Here is a 12,622-nt window from a genome sequence, read left to right on the forward strand (position 1 = left end):
ATTACAGTGTGCTTTTTGACCAGTTATTTACCTGTCTGTCTGGACAACTGGGGAAAATGCACTCACAAAACTAAACACATAATACCCAAGGCCTCTTCACTCAGCTAGTAAAAGGAAAAAAAAACTCACAACAACAACAACAACAAATAATAGTACAAAATATACTGTGGAAACAACAAAGACATTGAATTGAAAGTGCTTAATTTTAGTGAGTGGAAAAGGGGTAAACTAATTTAGTACATTAAACATAACAAACTATGGTTATGATCAATGATTAATGGAAATAGATCTGGGTCCTAGATATCAGTGACCTCCATACTAGAGGCTGTCAGGTGTCCAGGTCATCGCTACACTGGTACGCGGTAGTGCCAACATGAGGTGATGAAGGTGTGGATGAGCTTGGTGTGATCCGACTCATGAGTGCTTAGTACTCGTGTAATAATCCAGCGATTAATACCACTGGTTTGAATGTCAGGATTTTGATGGGCATCGCAGCCGGTGTGATCCATCACAAGTTGGTATTCACCTCCATATTGTCCACATTCTTTCTTTCCACCATGGTGTAGTTTTATCCTAATTTAGTTCCCTCTCTTGGCTCATTACGTTGTCTTTTTTTCTTCCCCTCACCTGTTCCTGCCTTTTACTGGCATCACGAGGCAGCGCTCCGGCCGCTCTGTGTCGTGGAGGGGAGCTAATAATCCATAATTTACAATAACACTTGTTAATAATTAAGGGAATTGGAGCGTTTGGAGAACTCCAGCGCAATTACCCCTGAAGCCGACGCTGCGGCAGCGAGGGCTCACACTGCGGTTTAGCAGCTTTATTACAAAGCAGCAGAGGCATCAAGCAAGCGGGAGGAGATCAAACAGGAAGCCAGTGGGAAGCAGCCTGAGATTGACCTGCAGGGTGTTGAGCAGACGGAGTGCTGGGGTAGGATGAGCGGTGGGATTACTGCCTGGTAAAGCACTGCAACTGTCTGCTGTATTCAATCACAACTCCTCTTGCTATCCACGGCAAACAGAGGCGGCAGAGAGCAGATCTTGTCCTGGCTTCCTGTGACAAGCACATTGTTGGGATGTTGGGTCTGTTGAAGCGTTTAACTTGGGATACATGAGTGACATTCAAAATAAAACTTGACAGACATGGTTGAGGGGGCTCCTTACGCGATATTTGATAGGCAGACAGGGCCCTGTAGTTTGTGCTTGACAAACTGGGGCCTTATGTTGGCATGGTGAAGTTAGAACAGGAGCTCGCTCATCTATGTGGATCAGGGCAATCAGGGCAACCACACTGCACTAATCAAGTCTCTTAATGAGGTTTGCCAAAAAGGATTCAATGACAAAACTTTGTGGAGCAACAGGAAACCAGGTTGTCTCCGTCCTTCACCTTACTCCTTGTGTGAATGATGTGGAAACCTTAAAAGCAGCCTGAGGCTGTTGAGTGGACTCTCTCCGTCTGACTCACTGGGATCAGGGTTCAAGCATGCCTCTTATAGTCCAAGTTCTTATTGCCGTAACCTGTGGTGACCTCCTCAGCCTTGCCTTCTTGACTGACTGGAGAGTGAATTAAGGCCGATACGACAGCTCACCGAGTCAAAAGGTCCGCCTCGGATTTCCAGCCAAAAAATGCTGCGCTTAATTACTTTGTTTTTTCCCTGTAATCACGTTTGACATATGCGGCCCTCTCCCCCCCCCTCACTCTCAGCTCTTCTGCATACAGTTCCAGTTCACTCACAAGTACCCGTCACAACATTTTTCCACCATTTCCTGCTTATTTTTTTAAATACAACTCAGGAGAGACCATAAATCAGAGAAGGTTAATATCAGCCAAAGTTTTCAAAGCCTTGTAATTTGTGTGTATGAGCCGCATCACATCACTCAGCTGTATCAGCACTGCAGAATAAATTGCTTACACAAGGCTGGAGTGTCTCGCGCTTCCTTACAAAGGAAGGTGTTAGAAAAAAAGAAGAAAAAAAAGATCCTAATTTTTTCGGCACCTCAGCCCCATCCGGATGGCTCAGGATGCATCGTCATGTGAATGTGAACCCTGGAGATGGAAAGTAGGTGGAGGGGAAGGAAAAGGAACATTAGAGGAGGGGGGGGGGGGGGAGAGGGAAACAAATGTGAGAGCTGTCGTGCATGAAATTAAAAGATACCCTCAAAAATACTGCTGCCTGGGATGCTTTCTGGTGGCCCCCTCCTGGATGTCTTCTCTGTCTCTCTTTCTGTTTGTCTGCAGGGAAGGCAGTTGTGAGACAGTGTAACCTTTAAGGAACGTCCAAATCGATATAGCTCTCTATAGTTCTCCAGATCTCAGCTCTGCTGTTGCCTCGAGCTACAGGCCCTGGCTGGGGAACCTGGGATGTGGGATATTTGCTCAGCCACTTGTTTTGCTTTGAACTCGCTGATATTGTTGAGGAAAAACCTTTTCAGGGACTTCCCTCCCCCCAATCCCTGTGTCCTTGTTTTTGGTTTGTACTCCCAGGGCAGAGTGCCTGCAGTCAGAGTAAAAACACAACCCAGCCTCACAGTTTAACTTTACCATGAGGCCACATGAAAAACAAACTCAGCCTCCTAGATTTTTACCACTTCTGGATTTTCAAAGCAGTTTTTCTTTCACTTGGGTTCGGGTTAGTTTAATGTTGCCATGGAGAGAATCTGTTAGTCGTGGGCTATATTTATTAAGCTGCTTGGTTTGACTGTGATGAGTCATTTACGACTTTTCGTTGCTGACCATTGTTAAGGATGCTGTTCTTTAAAGAAGACTATAAGGAATAGAGTATTTCTTCTAAATTTGTGACAAATGCATGTTCTTTACAAATGTGGCACCATTAAAAAGGGAAATAAACAGTATGTATTCATGTGTGGGTAGTTGTTTAAGTGCATGCTTGATGTGGTTGGACGTATATGAACACATGCAATATTATACATGCACACAGTTTTATTTACATATATGAAAAACATACATGGCATGCATGTAATCATGTAATGAAATAGGTTCTGGCTTTTTCAACCCACATGGGAACACAGCTAATCTCCAATCCAGTCTTCCACAGGCGAGGTTATGAGCACATTTCATCGTCAGAGCTTTATAACCCCTCTGCAGAGGACTGAAACATGTATTAAACAAGTGGCTGCGAGGGACACATGTGGAGGGCTTAGAAGACATGACAATGGCAAACACCTTTGAAAAGCTGCTTGTAGCCCACTGTGACACCCGCTCATTTAGACGAAACCCCAAATAACCCCAAAGATGAGCTAGAAGGGAAAAGGAAAAAACAAATAAAAAAAAAATCAATGCTTCCTGTGTAATTCTCATCAGATAGTGGGTTTGCTACATTGCACTGCTTACGGCTTAAAGACTTCAAACTGCTTACAGTGGCCCGCTCTATATCTGAAAAAGGCTTGTCCATGTTCAGCCTGTCATTTTTGACATCACGATGCCTTCAGGTGGAAGTTTACTCTGAACACAATAAAGAATAATAAAATGTGTCAAATTAACGACTACCCTCTGACATTGAGACCGATCTTCAGTGACACATATAACAGTTGTTTTGCACTGTCCACATACAGTATGTATATATATATATATGTATAGTCCCATCCCTCTGACAAGTGCTTTCAACTTTCTTTTGGTTTGGAATGGTGTTCATCGTATGCCACAGACTTGTCCGACCGCCTAGTGCGAAACTTATTCTTCAATTGCTTCCATGCTTGAAAACTACTAATAAACAGGAAATGCCAGAATACTTACACAGATATACTGCTGTTTTTTTTTGCATGGGATTGGTCTTTTTAACCGAGTAAAGGTCGCTGCAATCTTTACTTACATTGTCTGGTAAGGTTTACCGGCGTGGCAAATTCGGACAGGACTAATCACTGAAAACCTCTGTAAAGCTAATCCAAGCTGCACTTTTGAGCTCTCAAACACATTGATCATAGTGGTTTATTCAAAGCTAAAACTGACTGGACTCGGACTCTTCCTGTGCTAATGTGAGTCTTTGTGTGAGCGATAAGTAACATGGCCTTTGATTCATCTTCGTCGCCTTCTTTGCTGTCAGAGCAGCAGGAGCAGCAGGAGAACAAGGCCCTACAGATTCACTCTGCATGCTGCCGAAATGAAGAGGACACGCTGTGTGTCACCTTGACTATAACTCAGAGGGATGCCTGCTATAACACGGTGTAGCAGGGAATAATATGTTACCAACATCCATACATCTCTCACATCCATCTGCTCTTAAAAATTGTGTTCAGTATATGATATATTTATGATATGGAGGGGCTACTGGGGTTTTAAACGTATAGCACCAAATATAAGTCGACGACTCCTTTTTTCATTCTGCAGCCCTGAACAGTTCTGCATCCCTTAAACGGGAGATGCTGCACATGCTGTTTGTCCAAATTAAATTCTAATGTCCGAATGGCCACTTAAGGGAAATCTTCTGAGTAGAGGAAGAGACTAATTAAAACTTGAGAGAGGTATACAAAGGAGTCCACTAAAGGAGCACATCATACCCCCACAATTCAAACAAGGCCACTGCAAAACATTGAAGATGTTTGCTAATTACAAGAAGAAAAAAAACACCAATGTTTCAAGTGTTTTCAAGTCTTTATTGAAGATTTATTGAAATAAGACATGACATTTAAATTTGACTCACTATTGTGAAGTTGTGTGTCTCATAATGAGCTTGTGATGCTCAAAATTAGTATTTTCCCCCTTCTTACCTTAAGTGTATTTCATTTTCATTTTAAGTTGTAATGTTGTGGCAATGCTTTTGACTTACATCCACCACTATTAGAAAATGGCATTTTAGACAATAAATCTTGAAATTAACATTTGTGACAAGCATTGGAAATAACTTTATGTACCATAATAAACCGTATTTTCCCTTATTTTAAAATACAATAATGTCTTAGATTAAATACATTCTGATGTAAATGGAATGCCGCACAAGCAGATTCACAGAAATAACCCCAAACTCAGCAGTTTTCTTGGCAAACTTTGTGTTGATAATATGTCAGTATGTTATAAATTAAATTTAAATTGTGTTCACTTTCACATCTGTATTGTTTTTTTTTCTTCTTGAACTTATAGGTATATTTATGTTGATCCGTTCACATTTTATTTCCATATTTTATCTTGTCTGAAAAAAAAATCAGTTCTTCATGTAGATGTATGCAAGTTTCACATGAGAAAAAAAATAAAACTGTATTAATCTCCTTAGAAAATGCAATTAATCATCCTAAATGTACCTGCTTTCTGTCCTCCAATTTTTCTCTTTGCAGTCTTCTTCACTACATTTGAAGCTATACATTTTCCCCAAATGTCCCAAATGGTGTCTAGACCTTCTGTTTTTTTATGTTTGAACCTAAAATATTATTTAGTGCTCCCCTTTAATCTTAAAGCCCAATATTCATCGAGACACTTGTGCTTCATTTCTGTTTTTCAGCATGTAGATATGTGTGCAAATCGACCGATGATTCATTTTTACCCCTACCCTGCAATCTGAGGCTGAATTAACAAGTGAACCATAAATCAAGATATAATGTATTCATGTCTAGGATCTGTGGGAGTGAGTGTAGAATGTGTATTATCTTTCCCTTGTATTAGACAGTCTCCAAATATTCACTAAACCCGTTTCTTCTCCGAGACGATGCGTTGCTGTTCTATCTGGAGTATAGACAGTTGATGCTTAAGTCTCTGTTTCCCTTCAGTCTAATCTGACTCCGTATTCCACCAAACTCGGCTGACCTTGAAAAGAAAAAGTTTCGTTTCTTAACTGTTAGAAAACAAAAAAGGGGTTTGCTGTTAACGGAAAAGCATCTCCATCGCCCCTTTCTCTGCACACATTTCAAACCCAGTCACACGTGAATGTCTGTGTTTCCTCCATTTTTTAAATCAGTTTCTTTGTAAGTAAACATTTGTCTTGGAACGTGTCCGATCTCTACAGCCTGATGTTAACTGTACATCCTTCTGCACCAATCTTGCATAACTGCACCCAGTGGTCAATTATTGCTTCCTTCATGTCTTTTTGCACTAAGTGTTCTTTGATTTATTCATTTATTTGTGGTATTTCTGTACTTGATTATTGTGGTACAGGTTACGGTTGTCGGGTCAGGGGTCGGGACGTTGGAATCGGCAGATCGGAGGCGGCGAGTGGGGGAATGGCAATGGAGAAGGTCAGTAAGGTAAGAGGGGGAAAGGTTATTGAGGACTTTGTAGGTGATGAGGAGGAGTTTGTATTGAATATCGAATTGGACAGGGAATTAGAATATAATTAGCCACCTTATCTCTCACTCCATCTTAATTTTATTTGTCTATATCAGTGTCTGAAGTTTATGTGAGGAAGAGGAGGATGATGAGAGAACAAATTGTCTTATTGGGAATAAATCTGCCTCCTGTGAAAAGTCTGTATTGACTTTGCTCGGCCTATTTTCATCACTGTATTCTAGCATTGGCTATAACGGTGTTACTTCGAGGGGTCAATGTTTTCTCAGGTAGTACTTGGTAGAAAGAGTTTGAGAACCACTGCACCCTGTGGATCATTCCCTAATACCTTAATGCCACATTCTTTGCAGGACTAAAATCTGAAAAAAACAAACAAACTCCAAATAAAATGTTTACCACCTTGCTGGCTCCATGTTTATTTAGGCTCATCTTGGGAACTATACCTCCAGTGTACATTTATACATTGTAAGCATAACCAGGCATGACAGTGGTAGGTGATATTATCTGTATTTATGTCTGGAAACCTCATGATTTACTATGTTTATCAGATGAGTTGTGACATTGTTGTCAGTGGATGTAAATAAATATTGTCTTTGCCTTATACATCAAAGTAGGACTGAAACAATGACTCGGTTAATAGTCAATCAATTAATCGTGAAATATTTTGAAAATCGATTACATGGGTTTGAATGTTTTGTTCTCTGATTTTTCAGCTTGTTAAATGTGAATATTTTCTGGTTTCTTTGCTCCATATAACAAATAAATCATTACAACTGAATTGTTTTGGTTTGTGGACAAAATAAGACATTGGAGAACATCCAATCCAGACTAATACTAACAATTTTCACCATTCATATTCAACAATTAAAATAATCAACAGATCACTCGATCATAAAAATAACATCAAAGCACTTACCTGCACACTGGCTATTGCCTAGCAACAGTGTTCTGACAACTTTACCATTTAAATGCCAAGCATGTCATGTTCATAACGTGCCATGTCGTGCCCAAGGCAGCATATGTCCAATATCCTGGACTGTAATGAACATTAATTTCATGCAAAGGGAAGCAATTTCTGACCTGACATCAGCAATGACCCTGTTGAGTAATATTAAAGACTAGTATAACAAAGTATGGAGGAGAGAAGGTAAAGTAATATGACTTTTTTAAGTAGTTATAAATTAAATTTGGAGTAACGACCGCAGCACTGCAAAAAGACAGACAGCAGACGGGGGGGTTCGGGGGGCAAAATATATGTCTGAGTCTGAGAAAGCAGTCAAATCCAGCTCATACATCACAGCAGCAAGTGAGAGGAGGAAGTTTGAAAGTGGCCATATAGAAAATGGCCTCCGTGCTGCTGACTGATCTCCCTCAGAGCCAATGTGTCAGGGTGACAAGCTCCTGACTTTCATCTTCAGATGGAGTGGCTCCCAGTGGAAGTTTGGGGCAGCAGGCGTCCGGCCGATCGATGGCTGGGGCAGGATATGAAGCATGGGCTCACCTTTGATGACAAATCTATTACATATGAAGTATGCACATGCCACACGTGATGTATGTCCGAGTGCAGGCTTGACGCCGAAGCAAAAAGATTGATTAAATAGCTATTTTGCCTGTTTGTGTGTGTGTGTGTGTGTCTGTGTGCAGCTCACTGACCCACACACACACACAGCCCTCTTGTCATTTTGACTAAAAGCTCTAGGCTGTTGGGCTGAAATCATGTCTCCCTAAAATTGAAAACATCCTCAGCTCAGGGGACCTTTCCTTCCTTCCTTTCTTCTTCCTCCTCTTCATTCTCCTTCTCTTCTCCTCCTCCTACGCCTCCTCTTGCTTTGTTACAGGAGGGCAGCCGTATCTCCAGACGCCATGACGCCCACTGGGAGCTGTTGTCTGAACAGGGATTTCATTTTCTTCTGTGGACATACAATAAGCCTCCTGTTGACTCGGTCCACAGAAACGCACACATACACACAAAACAACTCTCACTTATTATGGCTTCACTTGAAAATGCTGTTCACACTGCAGGGGCTCTCATGTCAATTTGCACCATCTAATGGACACACGGTCCAAACATTGTGTGGAAGGCATCATCATGTTGTCTCCTGTGCATGTTTAGAACCTGTAACCCCATCAGTGAGCATTTAGACCCACATTTATTGAATTTACAAACTCCAACATTTAAAAAAAAAAAAAAAAAAAAAAGCTGTGTTTTGGTTAATTCAATTACATGGTACATTTCCATTAGTACCAAAATAACCCGCACCAACTGTTTTTGGCAATTTCTGGTACCCTTCCCTTGGGGTACCAGAGTAAAATGGTACAGGATGGAGGTAGACCAGCTCCACCCACAACAGTCAGCTGATTTGGGGACAGAACAACGTCACTCCATCGCGACCATTGTGTTTTATCAGCATGTGCAGGTCTATTCTCATACACAGCTTGAAGTTGCTGTTTGTTGACGTCGCAGCATTACAACATCACTCTATGTATCTTGCTGACACGGTCATCAGGCACAGCCCGAACCTGACCCAGGGCTTTACCATTTTACCACACTGTACCAAATATTTTGTCTATATCTGTCAGCAGGGACGCAAGGAAAAACAGTTATTAGCCAATACACAAAGGATTGCCTCATGAACTCTAAGTCACCTTAAGTGTGCACTGTTTTAAATATATGATTTGCTGCTCTATGTTGATGATAGACAGCATTTTCCTAAAAGAAGAAGTCTGGGTTGCTTTGTAAAGTGTGTTGTTCCACTGCTGCCTTCATCAGTAAGTTCACATTGCAAAAATTGATTTTCAAGAAAGTAAAATAAGCCTTGTTTCTGGGATCTTATTTATTTTTAACCTAACAAGAAAAAGAATCTTAGCAGGCAATTTTTGCAATTGAAAAATAATGTTATTGTAAGAAAAAAACCCTCCAACGTTGTCTTAATGAGACAGTACAGCTTACTTTAATTGCCAAGCTAAAACAATGGCTTGTGCATTCATTACTGGTGTGTTTTAAGAATGTGTTAAATACAAGGAAAAGTCACTATCAAAAATTGGTGTGTGTGTTCAAATAAAATAAATTCTGAGTTATAAATAGCTTAATCAAGTAAAATAAGACTTGTAAGTAGAGATTTATTACATGACAGAAATTATTTGTGATAATTACAACATTCTCAAAAATTTTAGACAGTTTTGTGTAGTTTTTGACCAGTTTTTAAGGGACAGTACGGTCTGAAAGTGGCTGTGCATGCTAGTTTGACGTATTCTTGCCAATCAAAATTTGCTCACATCAATGGAGAAAAATACACATTTTCTCCATTGACTTTGGTGCAGGAAAGTCAATGGAGAAAACAGCACAAACTTTAGATTACAGTAAGATAAATGATAGATTTTCTGAAAGCAAAGACTGGTTCAAATACTGTAGCTTGTGTTCCCATTGGTAGCTGTGTTTTCACTGAGCGCATGTTTGACTTGATGCTGGTGTGACCCACACAGAGTCCAATGTTGACGATGTGTAAGCACCTCATTAAACCAAACTATCACTTCAACTTTTATGACCTGCCCTGCCTGATCCACAGGTTAACTGCGTGCCCATTAACTGCAGCCACCACATTTCTACTAGACATGGCAACTGTTCAGATTTGTTCTACATAATTGTAATAGAAAATATATATAAACAATTGCTTGTGTATGTCCAAGAGAACGCTAACACAATTTGTGTTCATTTGTGGATCAGTGCTAATGGATGTATATAATGGATGTAAGTTATGGGGAACCAAATTGCTGAGTGAGCTCAATGTACTGTGACTTTAAGGAAAACAGGCAGATAAAGAACATGGAAGAAAATTAATAAAACCGTATTAGTTTGACCTCGACTGTTCGTGTGGGTCAGTGCTGCTATATGGGCCATTGGGAGGCAGTTTTCCATGTTGCTTCTTCTGTTAGCACCAGAGTGATTTTATGAAGTGCTCCCAATTAGTGTGAACCCACAGAAGTCCGCGACACTTGGTTAAGTTTTGTAATTAATCACGGTAATTATTTCTAAATAGGTCAGTGCTGCTGTCAGCGATGTCATCTTTTGGCTCACTTTCTGTCCGTTGCTACCATTCGCATTCTCCTCCTCCCCTCATCACTATCACTAAAGCTTTTTTTCCCACTCTAATAGCCAATCTAGTCCTTCTTTCAACAGATCTTTTACATCAACCAAATGATGACACTAAAAAAGGTAAGAATAAATAACAAAATTAATGACTAATGGCAATGCTAACAGCTAGAAGATATTGGACCGTAAATGATTTATTACTAAGCGGTAAAAAAGCAACAATTTGATCAGTGGGAATAGGTTATAATTATCATGTTTGGTGAGAGTGAGTGGTGGTAATTACTCACTAAAAAACAGCCTAACCTCAAAAGCAGAGAAGGCCAGCTTGTTGTGGAATTCTAGCTCCAACAGATGACTCGAGACAATCTCTCCATCTCAGAAGGACTCTGCCCATAATGACACATTGTGTGTGTGTTGTGCTTTTATTGTTTGACTCTCTTTTAGTCTATTTTGTTTTCTTTGCAGTTAGTTACAAGGGCTTGAAGAGCAGCCATTATACTGAAGGGTCAATGCAGTGCAGCTGCTTAGTACTTAACAGCCATTAGGAGCACCTACTCTGCCCTTTGATTGGTCAATCAAAGGAGTTCTCCAAGGCAGTGAACTGAGCACAGGTTGATTGTAAATTTACGTTCTACAGAAAGGTCATTATAGAAATGTGTTGCCTAAGCCAGCTGTAAGTTGACAGTACAGTCCTTTAGAGCTGTTTTGAGATGTTAAAACCACTTCCCTACAAAAATAGACACACTTTCTAGTAAGAATGACGATTCGGTAAATATCTGGATAGATGGGCTTCAATTCAGTTCTGGAACAATATTATTTTATGATGGAATGATTTGTAAGGGCATACTTGAGCTCCAGTAACTTTTCTAATTTCCAGCATGTCCAAAAGTCCTACATCTCTTCTTGATTGGAGCTGAATGTTAGGTTGGCAGCATTAAAGGGGCAAAGAGAAAAGTCATTTTCCTCTCAGGAAGTGGCCTAGTCTCAGAGACTGAGACTCCTCTATGGTCATTATAGACAGCATCAGTTGTCTCTTGGGTGTTATTTAGAGGCAGGTTTTTAATTTCATTCCTTTTTGTCCCAGATAGTGGGTTTATGTCTCCGCCCACGCGTGTTGCAGTACACTCCCTTGGATCTGCAGAATTTGGCATCTTGTCATTGTCCAAGGTTTACAAAACACAATCTCATTTTCTTTCATTTTTATTTACGTGTGCTCAGTGTGTCCTCTGCACACATTGCTGACTTTTTTTTACAGAATATGCAGGCTTGAGGTGTTTTTTTGATTGCTTGTGTGTGTTGCAGCTGTTGGTATGTTTGGCCTTCTGGATTTTCCACTTACTGCGTCTGATTTATAACGCTGGTAAGAAGCTGTGCTTAGACTCCCTGTTTTCATTAAGTGCATGGCATGTTCTCAGCCTTCAGCCTCGTGCTATATGAAAGCTATGAGCCCTGGAACCTTCATCTCATGATTTGAGCCTCGTTCACGTGTATATGCAAGAGCAATATCATCCGTGATCATCTGGAGCAATATGGGGCACAGCAGTCCTCAACGTGTCTGAAACTTCTCCTAGAAACTCCAAGCCTCAGATCTGGACTTCACACTCATTATAAAGCTGTGTTATGTCTGAAGATCTTTTAACAGGAGTCAGGTTTAGTAATTTATTCATATATGCACTCACAATCAGGTCCTTTCTTACAAATCTGTCCCTTAGCATGTCTATGGCAGCCTCTGTTGTCTTTAGCCCTTCAATGGCTCTTGCTGCTGGACCCACAAGATACAACTTAAAATACAATAGTTTTTCTTATTTTATCTAGACCACTGTTTTCATGTGTCTCAGATGGAATAATGGGAGTATAGCACTTGTTGTTTCCATTGGTAAACACTGACTATTCACTTTGCAAAGCCTCCCACACTGAGAACAAAATTGACTACAATTTCACTGATGGCAGAAATTAGAGGCACACATAAAAGGGATATATTTACATACATACGGCATATAAATAGTTTTTTTATTGATATTAATACAGTATACACACATCAATATTCATGTATCCTTTCCTACTATCTAGTTGTGTTGTCAAGGACGTACTAGAAGCTTCTCTACAGCTCAATTACACTAGGCAGTTTATTTGGTCTAATTAATAACAAGTGTCTTGTCACATATTACATGTCCACTATTTCTCCTGTGAGCTGCTTGCACAGGCTAATAGAGCATCACAGCTGTTCTTTTTTTAAACAATGTCTTATTCTGTTGATGAGCTCTTAAACACTTATGATCACTACTAAGGACAAGACACAGCAAT

Source organism: Solea solea, chromosome 14, assembly GCF_958295425.1.
Source record: "Solea solea chromosome 14, fSolSol10.1, whole genome shotgun sequence".
Lineage (NCBI taxonomy): Eukaryota > Metazoa > Chordata > Actinopteri > Pleuronectiformes > Soleidae > Solea > Solea solea.